The following is a 19,297-nucleotide window of genomic DNA, read 5'->3' as shown; positions in this document are numbered from 1 at the left end:
AGGTGCTTAAACGGCTTCACAAATGTTTATAGTTAACAAAATTCGATTTGTATTATCTTAATTTTGTATTTTTCAAAAAAATTCTTTCGTTTCCAAATATGGCTTTTCAATATCACGTAAATATCTTGGTGTAAAATTAGCCCTCCAACCGCATTCATTTCGAAGGAGATCAACAAAACACAGCATGAAGTATGTAAATCAAATTGTGATTTTTAATAACTATACACTTTCATGCTTCAAATGACATATAAAAGTGTTAGTTTCAGTTCACAAAATTTTTTGACTTTTCCCAAAGTCGATTTGGCATTATAAATTGAGAATGCGTGGAAAGCAAATTTTTTTATTTTTTTATTTTTAAGAATTTAAATAACAAGAGTCAGAAACTCAATACTGTAAGGGCCTAGTACTATATAAAGGATTCCCGATGCTTTTTTCAACCTAAATTTTTTACATCGGGTTCGACATTCGAGTCAATTTCATTGTCGTCTGCTTCGTGAATCGAAGAAGACGGTCTCCAAAGAGAAACGGGTTTACAATAGATCAGGGCTAATTGTAAGTTATACTGAAACCAGAAAGGATTATGCTTTAGTTAACTAGTTTATATTATTCTTTATCATATCTTTGTAAGATGGCAATTTATTCTTTTTAATTTTGTTTTCACTTCTAATATGTTTTACGGTGTGACCGTTGGGGCGAGCGCAGTTGTACCATCAAAAACACTTGAGATCAGCCACTTCCAACGTCAAGCCGCACGAGACTTCTCGACTAGCTGTGACGTCATACGACGTCACAAATTAGCTCGTCGGAGCTTACGGAGATCGCCGAGCGTCTGTTTGAAACTATAGAACTAGTGCAATTTTTGTCGAAAAACATTGCAGAGTTATTTCTTGTTTCTTTGAAAGATTTCTACAAACTGAAAGTCTGATATATGCTTTACGTTATTATTTATTTATTTATTCGGCAATATTCGCGCAAAGGACATTGGGTAGTGCAGGAATTCTGGGAATGTTGCACAGAGAAATTTGGCTGACATATGTACAGATTTCAATCCGAATTTCCTCTGTTCTTACACGTTAGTCTATTGAGCTCGCTTCGCGAGCGTCGCTTTGCGACGCTCGCTGCGCTCGCTATAAAGTAAACGACTTAGGCCTACCTAAAAACGACCTTGGCATTTTATGATTTTAAAAATCTTTATATTTCAATTTTGCAAATTGAGTTTGTCATATGGAAGCTTTAAGCATATACATTATTTATATCTTTTATTATTTTTCACTGCGTAAGGGACGAAAACCATTCAGCAAAAAAGGGGGAGGGGGTTAAGTTATTATAGTGGATAAAGCATTAATTACCCTATACATAGAATATTGGTACAACAGAGAAATTATATAGAATCTAATTAAGAACCTGATGATTAGAAACACAAATTTACTGTACACACACTGTCAGACACAAGTGTAAATTATTACATGGTCGGAAATGAAGAAATCAGATGGATATATATATGTACTGTATTATTATGTTTTATGAATTGAAATTTTATATGTCTGATACATGTTATATTTAGTCTAAAACGAACCATGGAATTCCCCAGTGATGAAGTGATCAGAGAGCTGGAGAACAGAGAGTACAGTATTGAGGGATACTTCTCCAAGGATGAGCTGGCCAAACTCTCTAAGGTGGAGCTGCTAAGATACAGGAACATGAGGAAGAATTACGAGATAATGCAGCTATGCTGGCTGTTGGTATGTTCTAAATAACAATAAGGATTAATTTTATTATCCTTGCACTCAGGTAAGGTAAAAGAACTCTAGTAGCTGTCTTAATTGAACATTTACTCATTTTTTTAAAGATTTACCAAAATTACTTATTAATTTTAAAATTTTTGAATTAAGGTAAGTCACTCCTGAAATTTGTTAAATCAAGTATTTTTTGAGAAGTATATTTTGGATAAGTACTCAAAAAGTGTAACTCAAAATCGCAAAGAAAATAGGGGGTCAGTGTGCATCCTACTGATCTATGTTACATTTAAGTTGACCTTTTTGCACTTAAATTTCATCTCTTTGGTTAATTACTTAAACCCTTATTATAGTTTATCAGATGTAAGCATGACAATAAATATAATATTATTTTACGTAAAATAGTTTGAATAATATTTATCATTAAACAAATCTTGCAAAGAAGAGGGTACAGTTTGAGCTTTATTGTGCCCTAAAAATTTAATGTTCGTAAAAAGTTATGAAATTGGCTTTAACAATAGTTGAGAAGATGAATATGATAAATCATAAAAGAATATGGCATAGAGGAGGGCCTTTGTGGAAATATGACGTCATTAATTTGGTACATTTCTATGTTTAATGCAGAAAAGCCCCAAAATGACTCATTTCTGTGCTAATTTTCCTTTAGAAAATAATGTCTGCCACCGTCGCCCGCTTTAATTTTATGATATATTATGTAAAATGCTATGAAAAATCACATCTCAAAATCTTTCTGGGCGACAGTGGCAAAGTATGTTTTCTGAAAGAAAATTCCACCGAAAATTGATGTCTTCTGCAACTTTAAAGAAAATGCGGGAAAATGCACGAGTTAATGACGTCACAATTAGCATTTGGGAGGTCATTTGAGAAAAACGGTTTGTGTATTTTTACTGCAAGGAATTCCTATGATTCAGAAAGAATGAATTTTGATATTTTATACCACTTTCATATTTTAGAAAAATATATGGCTTATTTTGTATTGAAACTGTACCTTCTTCTTAATGCGCGTAAATTATTGTGTGACCTTTTTGCACTAAAAAATAACATATTTGGGGTATTAAAAAACTTAATAGGCAATAAAAAAATTTCTTATATCAAACTTTTTACGACTTAAGTGTGATCAGTCACAAGTATCGAGTAGTTTAAAATAATGAAAGAAAAAGATGGGGTCAGTGATGTTAATTTTGAAATATATGTCAAAATATGTGATTTTCAGGCAAAAAATGGTGTAAATTTGATCTTGACTTCTTCAATATTTTTTCATTTTTTGGAAAAGTTTGTTGAGGGAAGGTGTAAAACTTTAGTCTAAAAATATAAATTAAAGACCTATATTAAATATTTTTAGCAATATCAAAACGGAAAATATTCTCCGAGTAAAATTATGTGAGGCTAAATTTCCATTACATTAAATTTTATAAATGTGCAGATTTGCAGAATTTTCTGCTAAATATCCTTCCACCAAAAAAAAAAAAATAGTCCCTCATAAATCTTGCTTCTTTGTAGATTTTTGAGTAGTTTTTTCGTTGAATGTACAAATATGTTATAAAAATCGAATTTTAATAAGTAGTTTTGAAGTAAATGCTTCTGCGTAAACTTTTCTAAAAAGCTGACGAGTGACATACCTTAAAAAAAAATATTGAGAATCATGAGCAAATTGTGTTTTTCAGCACACATTTAATATAAAGAATTTAAGCTTGTCATGATTCAAAAAGATGGAAATGTAGAGTAAGCCTAAAAAAGTATCTTTTTATTCAACAGTTAAACTTAAAATTTTCCCCATTATTTTTTCAATTAAACATGTTAAAGGATTTCGAAAAACTTAGTTATGATTTAGTTCAGATTTATTTAGAAGGTCATTTTTTAAGGATTGCCAGCAGTGATGCTTGAGTTTATGAAAGGACCCAGGTCTAGAGCAATAAGAAAACCAAAGAAAGTGGAATCAGACAGTGATGAGGAATGGACACCTTGCAAGTCTACGAGGGGTATACTCACGGTTCCTAAAATATTAAGAATAGAAAAAAAATATTTTCCCTACCTACCGACCCAAATGTATTAAGACTGAGTCGGCAACGCCAAACCAACAATATTTTAATTGTGGCCTTGATCACTTTGCACATTAGTAGCTAAGTGTCTGCTGGTAGTTTTTCATTGAACTCCTAATACAATATGAACAGAAATTGTAATATAACTAATATTTCTCTGATATACACAGAAAAGTCATGAACTTATATTGTGCAACACTAATGCTCTTCTAGAAAGAAGTTTTAGAGTAAATGTGGTTCTTTTTACTCATAATATGTTATTGGTAAGCATTAAACGTCAGGATCTTTTTTTTCTTTAGAAAAGAAACAAACAATTAGGTTTTCTGTCCCTGAAAAGAAGCAAAAGGAAAATAGACCAAGAAAAATAAAGGTAAAAATGAAATATCAATGTAAATTCAACAATTCACTTAAAGAAAGCTGTGATGTGAATGTACTTATAACAGACTCTGAGGTTAATTTATAAGTTGTAGTAAAAGAAACCTGTTCTTACTGATAAATTGACATCTCTCCCTCTCAAAGCTCTAAACACTAACAGAAACTGTTTTTGGACTCAGAGAAAAATATATCATATATGCAAATTCAAAGAATTGTGGTCCCCCGATTTCGGTGTCTTTGTGGGTGACATGTAATTTTTATGACATATAGTGTAATGTCTCAAATATGAACGCCCTATCATACGTCATTTAGAAATTATCACTGAAGTAAGATTTTTTAAAATAAGGTCAATCGTGAAGGTCACAAATCATAGCATGCTTGGAAACATCTTGTCACAGGTAATGCACATGTCAAATATTAAAGTCATATCTCTTCTCAAGATAAGGAACAAGATGTGTTTGTGATAACCCCGTATGACAACATAGTAAATATTAAACTTTTCTTAAATGCAAATTAATATACATTACCCAATTTTTTTTTAATGAAAAGTAGGTCGATCACCAAGGGCAAGGTTATTCTTGATATCCAATGAAAGTTCTGTCACAAGGATTAAATTTGTGAAACATGATAGCCTTAGCCCTAACCTTTTAAAAGTTATGGTTAAGGTTTGTTTTTTAAAAGTATGTTAAACTCGAAGGTCAAGGTCAAATGGTCAAAGTTCTTTGTATACAATGAAAGGTCTTCTCACAAGAATTACATATGTGAAGTATGAAAGCCCTATTCCTTACCGTTCAAAAGTTATGGCCAAGTTTTTTTTTTTCACAAGTACAAAAATCTGCAAGGTCAAGGTCAGCAGGTCAAGGTTGATGGTATCCAATGAAAGGCCTTGCCATCAAGAATATATTAGTGAAATATGAAAGTCCTAGTGTCTACATTTCAAAAGTTATGGCCAAAGTAAAAGTCCAGAATTTTTGTGTAAAAGTGGGCCAAACTCCGAGGTCAAAGTAAAAAGGTCAAATTTGGTGGTATCAAAAGAAAGGTCTTGTCACAAGAAATACACAAGTGAAATATGAAAGTCATAGCTCTACCTCATCAAAAGTTATGGGCAAGGTTAAAGTTTTTGTGACGGGCAGACAAACTGACTGACAGACGAATGAGATTTAACCCTAACAAAAAAAATACTATAGTTAACTAAAGTTGACTGTAGTTATAACTTTGACACTTTGAAAACTTTGATTTACTATATTGATAACTTTGATACTTTGAAAAACTTTATCGAAAACTTTGACACCTTGAAAAACTATAGCAAAAACTTTGACACTTTGAAAAACTTTGGCAAAAACTTTGACACTTTGAAAAACTTAAGCGAAAATTATGACACTTTCAAAAACTTTGGCGAAAACTTTGACATTTTGAAAAACTTTGGCGAAAACTTTGACACTTTGAAAAACTTTGGCGAAAACTTTGATACTAACATTGAAAAACTTTAGCAAAAACTTTGACACTCTGAAAAACTTTGGCAAAAACTTTGATACTTTGAAAAACTTTGGAGAAAACTTTGACACTTTGAAAACTTTATTAAAAGCTTTGACACTTCAAAAAACTTTGTCGAAAATTTGGACACTTTGAAAATGATTATCTAAAACTTTGTCACTTTGAAAAACTTTATCGAAAACTTTGACACTGTGAAAAACTTTATCGAAAACTTTGACACTTTGAAAAACTTTATCGAAAACTTTGACACTTTGACAAAATTTGACTCCTCGAAAAAAATTCATCAAAAACTTTGTCACTTTGAAAAAGCTCGAAACCTTTGACACTTTCAAAAACTTTATCGAAAACTTTGATACTTTCAAAAACTTTATCTAAATCTTTCAACACTTTGAAAAACTTTTTCTAAAACTTTGACACTTTGAAAAACTTTATAGACAACTTTAATTTGACACTTTGAAAAACTTTATCGAAAGCTTTGATACTTTGAAAAACTTTGTCGAAAACTTTGGCACTTTGAAATACTTTGCTGAAAACTTTGACACTTTGAGAAACTTTGGCGAAAACTTTGATACTTTGAAAACCTTTATCGAAAACGTTGATCATTTAAAAAACTTTGTCGAAAACTTTGACACTATGAAAAACTTTGTCGAAAACTTTGACACTTTGAAAAACTTTGGCAAAAACTTTGACACTTTGAAAAACTTTATCAAAAATTTTGACACCTTGAAAAACTTTATTGAAAACTTTGACACTTTGATTTACTACAGTTAACTATAGGAAACTATAGTTAACTATAGTTTAGTTAACTATAGTTTTTTTTTGTTAGGGAATGTTTCCTCGCTTTTGTGAAATCAGGGGGATAATAAAGATATGCATATTGAGACTTTTTCATTCATTTAGAACATAGGGTACGTGCAATATTTGCGCAGAAAAATGTTCAAAGACAATGGACTATTTGTGAGCATAAATCACTGTTCTTTACTAACATTGGAAAAACGAATGAAAATAATTAAATTTCAAACTCTTGGTCTTATATAATGCTAAAAATATTTCAATCCATTATAAATTATGTAATTAACGGTAAATAACACTTTCTTCAATCTAATATCTAAGGGCAGGTCACTCTAACTGCATAAAACTACCCAATAAATAGAGCTCTGTAGTGTGCAGTGTTTAGAGTGTTCTTAAGAACCACATCACAAGTAAAACTGAGACTAATATGTGGAAGCATTCTGGGGGTAGTTAAGATTTCATATTGTTAAAGGAGGCACAGTAGGTAAATAAATATTTCATGTGGAAAGACTGATGAAGAACAGCAGGGCCACAGTTACTCAGCGTTATGGCCAGTGGTCTTCCTGTTTAGAATCCAGAATGCATAGAAAATACTTGCTGTTTTGCGCGGGGTCACTTTAGCCAGTTTGTCTTGAGAGGGAAACCAATCTTTTAATAGATGGCCCTGCTCTACCAAACGAATGTTCCAAGGGTTTTTACATCTTTCATGCCCCTTTTTAATCATGCACTACAATTTTTTACAACATCTCTTGATTTTTAATTTTTACATCGCCAGATTAAACATGAGGGTCACTTATGATGTTTGATATTGACTTTAAAACACGTAGCAAGTTTAAGGTGTTTCCACCCTCACAATTTTAATGGTTCAAAGTATAAAAACTGCATTTATTTTCATTTAATATACTCTAAATTTTCCAATTATTGTAAAAAATGTATAGGTCACCATATTTTTTAAAATGCAAAACATAAATAAACAGAAGTGTATTTCAACATAAAAAAAAATCGCACATTTTTTTGTAAACAGTATTTATGAAAAATATGTAAAAACTAGTTAAAGTGCATAATTCTGATGCTGAATGATCCTAATACTAAATACTTCCTTCTTATAAGATACTTTTGAATTGTAAATGTCAGGGAAATATTTTACATTAGAAGTACAATAAGCAAATGCCTGAATGAAGAGACCTTAGGAGTTATTGCCCTTGTCAACATTTTTCAAAGATTAAAAAATTGATTAAATAGAGAAAATATGCATTTTTAAAAAAAATTTCAATTAACAATATTTATCATTGTCAGCATTCTTCCAAAAGATATTGTTCTATAAGGTATGAATTTAACCTAGTAACAGTTTTTGCAAAAACCTATGACATCATAGGGGGTGGAATTACCTTAAGGACATATGTAAGGTACCTTACCTAATGATAAATTTTTAAGATATTCTAAATTCAAACTTATAATACCATTACATGTTCTTAGACAAAAAATCACCATGCGTTATACTTACCAGGGGTTTTGAGAAGAATTCACATGATACCCTTTAGGGTAACAAAAGATTGTAGAATCCAATGGTTTAAATATAGGATTTTAAACAAAATCTTAGCAACAAATTCATTTTTATTCAAAATAAAAAAAAAATGACTGTAAATTATGCAGGTTTTGTCATACCGAGGATAAAACAATATTCTATGGGAATGCAATAATACACAATTTTTTCTTGAAGAATTTGTGCATTTGATTGAAGATAAAACTGGTCTAATGATAAATGTTACTAAGAAATCTTTTATTTTAGGATTTATTGAGGAAAATACTGAAATTCAAAATGTTATTCTTCTTTGGCTTAAATACTATATTTATACTGCAAAGTGCACAAAGAAACCTATTAATGTACAAAATGCAATATCACAAATGAAATTTCATTATGAAACACAAAAAATTATCTCTTATAGGAATGGTAAAAGGAAAAGTTTGATACCCAGTGGAACAGATGGAATCTGGTATTCTCTTAACTTGAACCTTTACATTCTCTCTCTCTCTCTCTCTCTCTCTCTCTCTCTCTCTCTCTCTCTCTATTGCTCTCTCTTTCTTAAAATAAAAAAAAACATCATTCTGTTTCTTTTGAAATATGTTTATAATGCTGTATGTTGCGTGAATAAAAAAAAATTGAAAAATTTTGCATTATTCAAAGAAAAATGTACAAAAATTACAAAATAAAAATTCCAATTTTTTTTTCATCACAAACTGCTTTAGAAGAGGTGTACAAATCCATATAACGACATTAAAAATATTGCACACAGGTCCTTCATTTAGTGGAACTCTTCACTTCCAGGGAAGAATCCAGTAAAGTTCAAACTATATTGCGTATGACCTTAAAAGCCAATAAAAGGCATCATTTTGGGGGGTAGTTCACAATATTTTAATGAAACATTTGACATTAAAAAAAGGTAAGTACTTTTGGTCACCCCAAATTTTGAAAAATGAGTGAAAACGACATCGTGTAAGAATATCAAAACATATCCAACCAAACGGCAAAGATCATGGAAGATTTATTTAAGTCACGATTTATAAATCACTATCAATGTTTTACAGTTTTCATATAGAAATCTGCATTTTTTCTTTCACAATCATACTTTAGTGGTATAAATGATATCCACTGGATAAAAGGTTAATACACTGACATGCTTCAAAGATTTGTATATGATTTCCTTTCCTTGCCAATCTTATTTAGTCTGAGAAGAATACGAAAGAGATGAAGAAAACAGAGTCACATACATATCCACTTAGAGTACAAGAAAGACTTAATTACATGGACGTTGAAGTGCCAGATGATGATGATTTTATATGTAAGTATCAGATTGTTTAAAATGTTTAATTAATTTACAAATTGAGGGTCTATACTTTATATTGTCATGTGTTTTCCGTATTACATGCGTAAAACGTACTCTAGAATTGTTTCGTTCTGATGTAAATGCGGATATTATCATGATCTCATAGAAATTATTGCATATCTTAAACTAGGAGGACTGAAGAGCTAATAGGTACCTTTACCTGTAATGATATCATCTTTCATGCCACATTGCCAAAGTAGCTTTTCTTAAATTTTTGTATCTCAGATTTTACTTTAGTGTTGCTGTTGCTAAGTTTACAATACATTTTCTTTGATCAAATGAAGGATGTAATTGATTGTCTTTGGCAAGGAAAAATTTACTCGCTTAGTGAATCCTTTCTGTGTTAACGTGATCTCTACCTGGAGGATTGACTGTCAATAGCTATTGTGTTACTCAATCAAAATATCTTAAAAAAGTAAACAGAAAAAAAACTTCAAATATTTAAAAATAATACATTGCAGACTGTGAGGAATGTAACCAGGAACATGAAGGTGACTGTCCAATACATGGTCCACTGTCAGTGGTCACTGATATAGAGGTAAGATAAAGAAACATGAAGGGGACTGTCCAATACATGGTCCACTGTTAGTGGTCACTGATACAGAGGTAAGATATAGAAACATGACGGGGACTCTCCAATACTTGGTCCACTGTTAGCGGTCACTTATACAGAGGTAAGATTTAGGAACATGAAGGTGGTTGTCCAATACATGGTCTTCTGTTAGTGGTCACGGATATAAAGGTAAGATACAGGAACATGAAGGGGACTGTCCAATACATGGTCCACTGTCAGTGGTCACTGATACAGAGGTAAGATATAGGAACATGAAGGTGACTGTCCAATACATGGTCCACTGTTAGTGGTCACTGATACAGAGGTAAGATAAAGAAACATGAAGGGGACTGTCCAATACATGGTCCACTGTTAGTGGTCACTGATATAGAGGTAAGATATAGAAACATGAAGGGGACTGTCCAATACATGGTCCACTGTTAGTGGTCACTGATACAGAGGTAAGATAAAGAAACATGAAGGGGACTGTCCAATACATGGTCCACTGTTAGTGGTCACTGATATAGAGGTAAGATATAGAAACATGAAGGGGACTGTCCAATACATGGTCCATTGTTAGTGGTCACTGATACAGAGGTAAGGGGACTGTCCAATACAAGGTCCACTGTTAGTGGTCACTGATACAGAGGTAAGATATAGAAACATGAAGGGGACTGTCCAATACATGGTCGACTGTCAGTGATCACTGATATAGACGTAAGATATAGAAACATGAAGGTGACTGTCCAATGCATGGTCCACTGTCAGTGGTCACTAATACAGAGGTGACTATCCAATACATGGTCCACTGTTAGTGGTCACTGATACAGAGGTAAGATAAAGAAACATGAAGGGGACTGTCCAATATATGCTCCACTGTCAGTGATCTCTGATACAGAGGTAAGATATAGAAACATGAAGGTGACTGTCCAATACTTGGTCCACTGTCGGTGATCACTGATACAGAGGTAAGATAAAGAAACATGAAGGGGACTGTCCAATATATGCTCCACTGTCAGTGATCTCTGATACAGAGGTAAGATATAGAAACATGAAGGTGACTGTCCAATACTTGGTCCACTGTCGGTGAATACTGATACAGAGGTAAGATAAAGAAACATGAAGGGGACTGTCCAATACATGGTCCACTGTTAGTGGTCACTGATACAGAGGTAAGATAAAGAAACATGAAGGTGACTGTCCAATACTTGGTCCACTGTCGGTGATCACTGATACAGAGGTAAGATAAAGAAACATGAAGGGGACTGTCCAATACATGGTCCACTGTTAGTGGTCACTTATACAGAGGTAAGATATAGAAACATGACGGGGACTCTCCAATACTTGGTCCACTGTTAGCGGTCACTTATACAGAGGTAAGATATAGGAACATGAAGGTGACTGTCCAATACATGGTCCACTGTTAGTGGTCACGGATATAAAGGTAAGATAAAGAAACATGAAGGGGACTGTCCAATACATGGTCCACTGTTAGTGGTCACTGATACAGAGGTAAGATATAGGAACATGAAGGTGGTTGTCCAATACATGGTCTACTGTTAGTGGTCACTGATACAGAGGTACGATATAGAAACACAGTCCACTGTTATTTGTAAATAATACAGACGTATTTTGTTTAGGAACATGAAGGTGACTGTCCAATACATGGTCCACTGTTAGTTGTAAATAATACGGAGGTATTTTATATAGGAACATGAAGGTAACTATCTAATAAATGGTCCACTTTTAGTTGTAAATGATACAAAATGAAAGGTAATGCATCATAAGACTTGCTAAGATAATTGTTATCAACGAAATGAATAAAAGGATTTCCAAAGAATTTTTTCAGCATTTCCAGCAAGTGCTGCAGTGCATAGGCACAGGAAAATTATAATTAAGTTTCTTAATTAAGCAATTACTAGGTATTCTGGAAAGATCCAAGAAAACCCTTCCACCTGGCCTAACAGTAAGGGAATCAGTTATAACCAATACTGGACTAGGAGTATTTGCTGAAATGTTTTTCCCCAAAAGGACAAGATTTGGTCCGTATGAGGGAGAAATTACAGAGAACCAGGATGAAGCCCATGAAACTGGATATGCTTGGCAGGCATGTAAAAGACACAAATACGTTATATGTTCATAATTTTCTTTGGTTTGGATAAACTTATTTAAAATTTTAACTCATCTGAACTGAAGGCTTAATTTAGCCTTTCTGATTCCAGAGTGTTGGGTGTCTGTATGTTTTTTTTTTTGTTTATTTGTAAACTTTTTACATTTTGACATCTTAATCTGAATCACAGGAGCATTTTCAATCTAACTCCCACAAAGAATTCCAAGGTAAAGGGTTTAAATTTTTTTTCAAATAAGGGTGTTCATTTTACCAGTTATGAATAAGCCGACTGAATTCCGAATACCCAAGCGGTGCACATTCAATTCATCCCTGAATTAAAAGAATATAACTTTACACACATTATCCTTGGCATGCCTAAGAAAAGTTAAATCAATTAATTGCTAATTTTGTATTTTCAAAGGATAAAGAGATAGATGTGATTCAAGTTCGTTAAAAAAAAGGGACATTGCCCTCTTTCAAAGGGAGGTAATTAAGAATTATTGAAAATTTGGTGGCATCTTCAGAAACCCACGTCTCCAAATACCACCTCTGTTCTAGGCCAAATTTGTTGAAACGTATATGAAAACTTCATTACAAAGTTTAGATATGTAGGTTTATTCAAGACAATCGGAGATAAAAATTTATCCTAGGATTATTTTTTAAAAATCATAAATTTTCTCAAGAATAGCACAACCATGAGAAATTGTATTGATATGGAATCATCACCAGTAAGTGTAGATTAATTTTTGTTAAAATGATAGCATTCAGTGGACAGACAGGTTCACAATCAGAGATCAAAGTTTTACAAGCTGTACGAATAATGATATAATTTTTGAAAACCTTCAAAATCTCAAGACTAGCAATACTAACATGATAACTCGTAATGATATAGTCGTCTGGTAGTGTAGATTTTAGTTTGTTTAAGTAAATTATGGCATTTGGTGACAGATGTAGCTACACAGATGTTTACATAGGTATAATAAGGATAAAAATCTCTAGAACAGCAAAGCGATGACGAGTCAGATTGATGCTGAAGGATCCAAAAGTAGTGTAGATTAGTTTGTTCAAATTATTAATCTAATATAAATCAGATCCTCTGATCCGCTCACATGAAATCGCTACACAAGGATCTGAAGAAATCCCATTCATGGTCATGTCCTGGTGATCCTTTAATAAAAAATTTCATTAAAAGTTTGTCTTTTTCTAGCATTTTTCAGAATAGAACAAAAAATCATGCAATCATGTTCCATGTAACGCGTAAGCTTTGTTTAGCCTAATCTTTGCATAATACATTTGTTTGTTTTTATTGTAGTTTGTTCAATTATCTTATTTTGACCTAGTCAGCCCCAGGGTCAGAAATTATGGTGTTTGAGCGGAGGGGGCTCTTTTGATTATATAATTAAATCAAATATAATTGCGTTTATTCTTTGAAAATCTTCTCTGTTCCTAGGTATTTAATAAACTACAGGTAAAGTTCTATAAACATAGTTTTTAAATTGATGAGCAAGTGCGATTCTTCCAGATTATGAAGTTCAATGTCCCTGGATCAGGGGATAAGGGGGCTCTGAGTATATTTTGAAGAAAAAAAAAACTTTGAAATTTGCTCCTTGATATATCATACATTTATGAGGGGCAAGGGTGTCTTTTCAAAAATTGTAATGTCATGACCTCTAGATTAAAAGATGAACTAAATCCAATTGTTGGAAAGCTTTTGTATGATGCATAAGTGACCTTTAATGTAAGGTTTAAATACTGAAATCAAAATGAATGAAATATGATTTTCTGAACAATTGATCTCTCCAAACGATCTTTTCTTTTTTATAATGAAATGATCCTTTGTATACTTTGTATAATATTTGATCTATGAATAACGGTTTTTATTTTTTTTTTTTCATTAAAACATATATCGAATATCAGAGTTCCAGTTGCAATTTGAGAACCATCTTTCTGGTACTCTTCCTAATTGTTTTATTAATCCTTATGTGTAAATTATGAAAAATTAATATCATACTGTCGTGTCAAGTATCAAATTAATTATAGTTTCATAGGAATTACATTAATTATGTATTAAGGCAATAACATTTTTTTTTATCTTCCATACAAGTTGATAACCAAGTGAAAATGAACTTTTTAAATGTTTTCTGTAGATCAAATGTATTACATGGCAGTATAGTTCACAGAAAAAATACCGTCATATCTCATACCATCACCAAAGAGCATTCCCAGAATAAAACATCTAACTGTGATATATGTATGACCGTGTTAAATAAAAGAGAACATTTGCACGGGCATATTTTAACACAAACAATAAATGAATCTAATCAATGTGATGTCTGCAGAAAGAGTTCCTTAAAGAAACACAAGAAGGTACATACTGGTGATAAGCCTTATAAAGGTGATGTATGTGGTAAGGCATTTAAACGAATAGATAACTTACAGACACACATGAGGACACATACAGGTGATAAACCTTATAAATGTGATGTATGTGGGAAAGCATTCAACCAGTCACATCACTTAGTCACATGAGGACACATACAGGTGATAAACCTAATATATGTGATGTGTGTGGGAAGGTATTCAGCCAGTCACATTGCTTGCAGATTCACATGAGGACACATACAGGTGATAAACCTTATAAATGTGACGTGTGGGAAGGTATTCAAACTGTCACATCACTTACAGGATCACATGAGAATACACACAGGTGATAAACCTTATAAATTGATGTGTGTGGGAAGGCTTTCAACAAGTCATATAACTTACAGGATCACATGAGAATACACACAGGTGATAAACCTTATAAATGTGGTGTGTGGGAAGGCTTTCAACAAGTCGCAGAACTTAAAGAGTCACATGAGTACACATACAGGTGATAAACCTTATAAATGCGATGTGTGTGGGAAGTTATTTTCTGAATCAGGCAACTTGCAGAAACACATGAGGACACATACAGGTGATAAATCTTACAAATGTGATGTGTGTGGGAATGCTTTTAGCCTGTCATATAACTTACAGATTCACATGAGGACACATACAGGTGATAAACCTTATAAATGTGACGTGTGGGAAGGTATTCAAACTGTCACATCACTTACAGGATCACATGAGAATACACACAGGTGATAAACCTTATAAATTGATGTGTGTGGGAAGGCTTTCAACAAGTCATATAACTTACAGATTCACATGAGGACACATACAGGTGATAAACCTTATAAATGTGATGTGTGTGGGAAGGTTCTCAACGACCCTGGTAGCATTCAGAGACACATGAGGACACATACAGGTGATAAACCTTGATGTGAGTGGGAAGACATTCAGCCAGTCAGGTGACTTTCAGACACACAAGAGGATTCGTACAGGTGATAAGCCTGATATATGTTACGTGTGTGGGAAGGCTTTTGGTTACTTAAGTTGCTTTCAGAGTCACATGAGGACACATACACTTCACTAACAGGTGATACACCTTATAAAATTGATTTTTGTGGGAAGGCATTTAGCGAACCAAATACCCGGTAACTTAAAAGCACATATGAGGAAACATTTATGTGATGAAATGTTATATAGATCATGCATGCTTCAAGCAGTTTCTATATACTATATTGAATAACTTGTACAATAATAAATAAATAACCTTGGAATTATACATACCGTATAGTCTTCTTTCTTTCCAAATCTAGATAAAATTTGACATTTTACAGGAGATTTTACCTTCTTAAAAGTATTTTAAACTCTCTTGCTTCATTAATTTATTGTTTTTAGCTCTACTGGTCAGAGACCAGAAGAGCTTATGCGATAGTAATGCGTCCGTCGTCCGTCCGTCTGTCTGTCTGTAAACAATTTTTCTAAATGCTACTTCTCCTACAGTTTTGGACCGATTTCAATATACCTTGGCACACAATTAGACTATACTAAGATACATAATTCTGTGCATCGGTTTTTGATTTCGATGAACGGTGTTTCCATGGTTACTAAAAATAGAAATTTCTGTGAAATTCTTTCAAAATGCTACCCCTCCTACAGTTTTGGTCCGATTTCAATATAAGAAGACTACACTAAGAAACATAATTCTGTGCATCGCTTTATGATTTCGATGAACGGTGTTTCCATGGTTACTAAAAATAGAAATTTCTGTGAAATTCTTTCAGAATGCTACTCCTCCTACAGTTTTGGTCCGATTTCAATATAACTTGGCACACAAGTAGACTATACTAAGATACATAATTCTGTGCATCGGTTTTTATTTTGACTAGCAGCAAGGATCATTTTTCTATTTATTGCTGTTTTAAAGTTTCAAGTCCCAACTGCTACTTTTCTCTTCCTTTGTTTTAAGTATAGACCAGTAGAGCTACAGTCTCGACAGAGACTTCTGGTTCATTAAAATAGTTTCTGTTTTGTGACAAAATAATGGCTTATGGTGGAACGGAACGAAATGAAACCAGTTCTGAGGCATCCTATGGGGAGAGGGAATAAAAATGAATACTGTATACTATAACACGTTACTTTCTGCAATTTTATAAGAAACAAAAAAAGTGTTTAGTACGGAAGCACGTTGGTGCCACGTAGGGAAAATAATTCGGCCTTCACAGGATTTGATCACGTGACCGACCCACTTCAATTCCCATTGAAGTTTATAAACTTGTTATTTATTTCTTAAATATTGATGTTAAATCTTAACCAGCAAAGGTTTAGGAAGGCAGAGTCCCGAATGACATTGGGCCGATCATGCATATGTTTGATATCCACCAGGATCTTACTGGTATTAAATTCCGCAGTGAGAGGTTAACCAACTGAATCTTTTACTCCTCTGTTGACCAGTGACCAATTTTTACGAAAGCTTTTATTTCACCTCTCTTGGAAACTGGTTTGCCTGTACATATAAATACAACAGAGAAGACACAACTCGTCGGAATTTCTGACGAGAAATCTTTCCCTGTCGCATTTATACTACTCATGTGTAAGAGCTCCACCCTGACCATGTGTTACATGTATTTTATCAAAATTTTCAACTACAAACATCAATTTGCGACTTGAATTTTTACTTACATTTCTGTACCTCTTTATCCTTTTGACTTTTGAAATACAATTTAAAATTCATATGAAACTTCTTGCAAAATCTTTACTTTTTATCATTTTGTTGATAATTTATTCCAATGGTTGACCTTTCGCCTGTTACGTAGGATTGGCTGTCTCTTTCCCTATGACCAAAAATGACCTGAAGAAATCAAGTTTCATCACACTCATGCAGACACCCTCCCCGCATTTCTCAGGTGATAAGTTCACTCAGCATCTTTGACTATTTTTATCTGATACAAGGAAATATCGATCCCCACGTGTCCTATCGTTTCTCTCACACACTAATTTCTGTTATTTACATGTTTCTATTTTTAAGCAGTTCTTGTTATGATACTAGGAAGTCTTTGTCCTCTCGTTTCTTTCACACACTAATCTCTGTTAGGTATCTATTTTTATGCAATTTTTGTTATGATAATTGTCTTACTTTAATACGAAAAAGCTGAAAATTCATTAATAAAAATTCAAAAATAATTGAAAGAATGGAGGCGTACAAGGCGAGGACAATCCCCCGCTCTGAAAAAAGACTTTTCTCAATTCTAAAAGTAGTATTTTTTCAAAATTTTATGGTTTATATAATTTTTTCACATCAAATTCTGTATTTCATTGTTTAAATAATTTATTAATAATTCATTTTTCACTCATGTTTTTAAGACATTTGAAACAAAAAAAGAAAAAAAGCTTCACGGATGATTCGAACTCTCTTCATAGCGCAGGTTTGGTCCAAGACCAACCGCTTTAACCACTACGCCACGAAGTATATTAATTATTGATATCTTTCAGTGTGATTTAAATGAACAGGTTTGTTGAAGCGTAATTTTTTTCAGAAAAGTTCGATTTTCATATAGAATGGGTTCAGATTCCATTTTTTGGACAAATGAAATAGATTTCGCATTTACATTTTCATCATTTAAGCGTTCACGAAGAATGAAGACTTGACCCATTCATGTTCAAAATTCGTTTTTTATAGCTCTATTAAACTCATTTTCCACTAAATATGCTTAACTGTCAACTTTGAAATAAAGATTATCAAATGATAAGTCGTTCAGTAAAATAAAATAATAGAATGTTTTGAAGATGGCATTACTGAGAACATGATTTTGGAAAAATATAACATTTCTGTGAATTTTGAAAATTGAGAAACATTTTGTCTCAGAGCGGGGGATTGTACACGCCTTATACGCCCTCTTTCTTTAATGAAACTTTCACAGAATTTTTACTACAATGTTCACCTTTTATTTTACTCAGTTTTTGATCAGATACTTATTTTGGTTTTCCCATGGCAAAAAATGATGTAAACTGCCATTCTTAGTTTAATCTTAAAAGGTATACCCATCTCTTAACCGCAACTTAATTCTCCTTTAAGGTTACCATTGAATAAAATTTGATGATACTTTTCACAGATTCTTTATTACATGATGCCATTATATGTACCTCTTATTTTATTACCGGCCGCCAGGAGGTGGTCGGTTAGTTGATATGAAAGTTTTAAGTCGCCGTGCGTTTCTGCGGAGTTAGAACAATTTAAATAAAAATATTTAACATTTATATTAGAGAAAATTGAACAAAGATATTTTAAACGTTTAACTAAAAGCACAATAATCATAAAATCAAATTTTTTTAAATATTGGGGGGGTAAATATTTCATCCAATCCTGATTGACAAACTGTTACATGACTGAAGTGCGGCGACTTTATATGTAGGCATAGTCTAAAACAAAGAACGAGTTGTACATGTATATCAACAATTTTACTTTCTCTTTTTAATCAGCCTAAACAGGATTTGTTGTATTTATTTTAAAATGATGAGTATATTTATACATTTCCTATGGAAAATTTTCAAAAAATTGATGAAATATTGATTTCTTAAAAGCACGGAATCTTACAACATTTTGGTCCAGGAGACTAGGATAAAGCGCGTTTTACAATGTGCCAAGCATTTTCCCGCCATATCTCAAGATTTGAAAGAGAAGAAATGTAGTGGTGGATCTAGAGGGAGTTGGGGGGGGGGGTGTTAACATCCTCTAAGAGAGAGCGAGGAGTCCCCACTTATTTTATACTTGTTGCGTTTTTATTAAAGTAAAACTATAGCTAAGTTTAAAATTTAGTTTTGTACCTTCATTTTAAAAACTACATAACTTCAAACTTCTACCAGAGTTCGTTTACAAGTACCAAATTGAGTGCAGAGACGCAGAGGTCTATGGGCAGTTTGTTTAT

The 19,297-nt window shown here is 32.8% G+C and overlaps 1 pseudogene; it reads left to right on the top strand.

Moving 5' to 3' along the window:
* Positions 1-184: 184 nt before the first annotated feature.
* Positions 185-15,576, top strand: LOC134280091 (zinc finger protein 665-like; annotated as a pseudogene).
* Positions 15,577-19,297: the final 3,721 nt, after the last annotated feature.

The sequence above is a fragment of the Saccostrea cucullata genome, unplaced genomic scaffold (assembly GCF_032062105.1).
Source record: "Saccostrea cucullata isolate Sc308-1 unplaced genomic scaffold, CSIRO_AGI_Scuc_v1 ctg1398, whole genome shotgun sequence".
Classification (NCBI taxonomy): Eukaryota; Metazoa; Mollusca; class Bivalvia; order Ostreida; family Ostreidae; genus Saccostrea; species Saccostrea cuccullata.
This window is presented reverse-complemented; position numbering and strand designations above follow the sequence as displayed.